General features: G+C 42.9%; 1 protein-coding gene across 1 annotated transcript in view; it reads right to left on the bottom strand.

Moving 5' to 3' along the window:
• Window positions 1-4,337: 4,337 nt before the first annotated feature.
• SLC17A5 (solute carrier family 17 member 5) overlaps window positions 4,338-4,474 on the bottom strand; it is a 62,570-nt gene continuing 62,433 nt past the window's right edge. The window contains exon 11 of the mRNA XM_068281492.1: window positions 4,338-4,474. This exon is cut by the window's right edge and continues 675 nt beyond it. The gene's annotated coding sequence lies outside the window, so the exon portion shown is untranslated.

The raw sequence follows: 4,474 nt of genomic DNA on the forward strand, positions 1-4,474 counted from the left end.
AAAACTAATGACATGGCCTCCTTGTTCACTTGATCTGAACCCCATTGAGAACCTGTGGTCCATCATAAAATGTGAGATTTACAAGGAGGGAAAACAGTACACCTCTCTGAACAGTGTCTGGGAGGCTGTTGCTGCTTCACGCAATGTTGATGGTGAACAGATAAAAACACTGACAGAATCCATGGATGGCAGGCTTTTGAGTGTCCTTGCAAAGAAAGGTGGCTATATTGGTCACTGATTTGTTTTTGTTTTGTTTTTGAATGTCAGAAATATATATTTGTGAATGTTGAGATGTTATATTGGTTTCACTGGTAAAAATAAATAATTGAAATGGGTATATATTTGTTTTTTGTTAAGTTGCCTAATAATTATGCACAGTAATAGTCACCCACACACACAGATATCCCCCTAAAATAGCTAAAACTAAAAACAAACTAAAAACTACTTTCAAAAATATTCAGCTTTGATATTAATGAATTTTTTTGGTTCATTGAGTACATGGTTGTTGTTCAATAATAAAATGATTCCTCAAAAATACAACTTGCCTAATAATTTTGCACTCCCTGTACCACCACTAACACTACATGCTGAAGCCAGCCTAGCATGTACCATTATATATCCCAGAGAAAAATGAGCTTGCTTAGGGATTTTTAGGATGTCATAAGCCAACTCACATTGGCCAGGAATTGAACCCAGGCCTACCGCTCTGTAGGCTGCTATCCTAACCTTTATACCACCAACACAACACACTACAATGCTACATGCTGAAGCCAGCCTAGCATGTACCATTGTGATATATCCAAGAGAAGAATGAGCTCTCTCTCTAGGACTTGATGCCACTGAACTGAATTTTCAGCTTAAAACCATCAACGAATACCGGCAGAATTTCACAGGCAATTTCGGAATTCCGCTGGATTCAAAAAGCAATTCCGTTCCGACCAAACGGAACGACCAATTTCCGCCCAAAATTGTGGAAAATACAATTCCGCGGAAAGCGGTGACCATCCCAGAGAGAGAGAGAGAGAGAGAGAGAGAGAGAGAGAGAGCTGAAACTACATGGCTCTCTGGGGTTCTCTTCGGACAACTGTTGAACACAAAAGGCAAGGCCATGCCTGGGTGGGCTTGAACCACCAACCTTTCAGTTGACAGTCAAACGCGCTAACCAATTGTGCCACAGAGACTGTGTACCACAAAGACTGTGCACGCAGTTGCTGTTGAATGATTTTATGGGGATGTATGTGTGTCTTTTGGTGGGAGGAAGTAAGTCTGCTCCAAGAAGTTTCAGCAGTCTACAGGGTGGTAGGCCTGGGTTCGATTCCTGGCCAACGTGAGTTGGCTTTTGACATCCTACAAATCCCTAAGCAAGCTCATTTTTCTCTTGGATATATCATAATGGTACATGCTAGGCTGGCTTCAGCATGTAGTATGGGTGGTGGTAGAGTGGTGAGGAGAGCTGCCTACCAAGCACTAGACCTGGGTTCGATTCCTGGCCAATGCATGTAAGCTGGCTTTTGAAATCCTACAATTCCCTGGAAGACAAGACCCTCCTCCTTCCTCTGGGAGAAGGGAGGAGAAAAAGGACTAAGGGAATAGTCAATAGGGTGTATGGGCTTCCATATAGCATAATTAAGGTTCCAATTGCAATTACTTTAATTTTTCCGCCGGATTCCCGCGGAATTTCGCAAGAATTAAGCGCTGGCGGAATCCGCGAATTAGGTGGAACGGAATTTGCGCTTTCCGATCATCCCTACTTATACATTTTATTTCTGTATATATTAAATTTATTGTTCCAGGCTCTCCTTTTCTATCTTATTTATCAGGGTCTGCATGACTCTTTACTCTCCTAGGGGCTTTCATATTGCTTGTAGCAGCGTTCCTATAGCACTGCCCTCTAGCTACGCAATTGCCCATAACAGGTGTGCGCGTCCTGTTTACATGGAAACTGTTACCAATCATTGACGTTAGTGTTTGGCGCCGTTCTCCAAATATGTGGCCACGTATGATTATTGCACCAGTGTAATGACAGATAGTGCAGCCCCGCATACGCAGTAGGAGCCTGCGTCTCTTAATTTTTGTGATGTACTAAATGTCGGAAATATCTCCGCAGCCACACCACCTACACTCCTCAAAAATTTTCAGGGTAGGGTAGCGTAGGGAGGTGACCCCCCTCCCCCCCCCCCCCCCCCCCCCATCTACCTCTGCATCAAATTGCAGCCCTCAAGCCCTGCCGATTCCCCAGATAGGTTTGCTGTAATCAATCTCAGGAACCAGCGGGGCTTGGGGGCTGCAATTTGACGCAGAGGTAGGGGGTCCCCTCCCTACCCTGAAAATTCCGAGAGTGTGGGTGGTGCAGAAGTGGAGATATTTTGAAATATTTAAAGCTCCCACTGAGCATGCGTGATACTCAGTGAGAAAGGCTGCTTCCGGGCTGCACTATCTTTCATTACACCAGCGCCTGCTAGTCACCGCCCCAGGACCCCGTTAAATAGCGCTGGTGCCCATTCCTTTACAGCCTCCACTGAAGCAGCAGTACTGCGAGTGCATAAGGCATCCCTTTGCTCCCCTGGCAGCTGAGTCCTCCTGGTAAGCCTATTTTTTTCACCACCTATATGCTTTCTTACACTGTTTCTGCACTAGCACTTTCTATATTACAGTGAAGGCTTTCTTCCTTCCATACACTGTGTAGCTGATCACTTGTATTTTTTGCATAGCTAATTTGCAATTCTCTCATTGTGTTTTTCTGCTTTTTTGCACTTTCATTATTGAACTGGTTATGTATTGTCATGAGTCATGTTTTGCACATTTGCAGCGTTTTGTACTTTTGTAGTGAGGCGATCTTTAAAGGGAACCCGAGGTGTGTTTAAAGAATGTTATCTGCATACAGAGGCTGGATCTGCCTATACAGCCCAGCCTCTGTTGCTATCCCAAACCCCCCTAAGGTCCCCCTGCACTCTGCAATCCCTCATAAATCACAGCCGTGCTGTGAGGCTGTGTTTACATCTGTAGTGTCAGTCTCAGCTGCTCCCCCGCCTCCTGCATAGCTCTGGTCCCTGCCCCCGTCCCTTCCCTCCAATCAGCAGGGAGGGAAGGGATGCAGGCAGGGACTGGAGTTCTGCAGGAGGCAGGGAGAGCAGCAGACTGACACTATAGAGATAAACACAGCCAGCTCTGACAAGCTGTTTGTCAGCAGCGTGGCTGTGATTTATGAGGGATAGAGAGGATTTATGAGGGATTTAAGAGGGTTGGGATAGCAACAGAGGCTGGGCTGTATAGGCAGATCCAGCCTCTGTATGCAGATAATATTCTTCAAACCCACCTCTGGTTCTCTTTAATGCAGGTTTTGCACATTCTTTTTCAGTGCTTACCTTAGAGGTACCATATCCTATGAGTGATTATTTTAACATCAGCTACAGGTTGCTTGATTATAACTGGCTGCAGGAGCATTGTTTTATCCTGCTTTTGTTTTTTTTTTAAGCATTTTTTTTGTCAGCAGTAATTAATAAACTTCTTCAAGAAGTCTGCTTGGTTTCTCATATATATGAATATTTGTTGTAATATACATTATGGCAACTCTTTTTTGAGATATAACGCTTATGTGGCCTAGGTGTATAATGATTCTATGGTATTATATTTATTGCTCTGCTGAGTATATGACAGGAAAAGTATGCTGCGTGGGCCACATTTTACACTTGGAGGCAGAGTGCCGGGGTTCCACTGCATTAGATCATCCAGATATCGCACACCATTACAGCAATGCACCCAATAGAGCATGTCGGCCCTACATCTTACAGCATGTCTGATCGATACAGCACCGTATCGGCAGCATAGATTTTCATCCAATCATAGTAATCGAATGGTCGATCAGCCGCCAAGTCGCCTGATGTATGGCAACCTTTAATGCCTTGTTTTGTCCTTGTGTGACCTACACAATGCAAGGCAGGTAGTTTTAATGTCTGGGCTGATCAGTGTACACATATGCTAGCTTAGTGCTTGCTTTTATGTACTGAGCTCTGTAACAATACAACCAAACTGTTCACAATCCTTAGGGGTATTTTTATTTAAAAAATGATTGACTGTATAAATGATGATAATAAAAAAAAAAAATCAAATGAAACTGAATTTTAACGGAATTTGTACAACCATATACAAAAGTCAATTGTTAAAAAACAAACAAAAACTAAATAAACCATCACACTACGTATGGCTATCTTTACTGCTCAGTGTTAGCGTTTCTTTTTTTAATGCATACTCATGTGTAAATGGTAAATATGCTTTTTCCTACCTATGCCCTAGAACTCACTCTCACACACACATAAAAATGCACCACACATTAAAAATAGGAAATACTTCCTTTAATGTCATTTTCCGGTATGTAAACACAGTAAATGTGCAGACATGAGTGTTTGTATGTCTGATTTATAAATTAAGTTCAATATTCAAAAGCCTGCATTCATCTATTTGAATATTTCATGAC

This window comes from Hyperolius riggenbachi, chromosome 4 (genome assembly GCF_040937935.1).
Source record: "Hyperolius riggenbachi isolate aHypRig1 chromosome 4, aHypRig1.pri, whole genome shotgun sequence".
Taxonomy (NCBI): Eukaryota; Metazoa; Chordata; class Amphibia; order Anura; family Hyperoliidae; genus Hyperolius; species Hyperolius riggenbachi.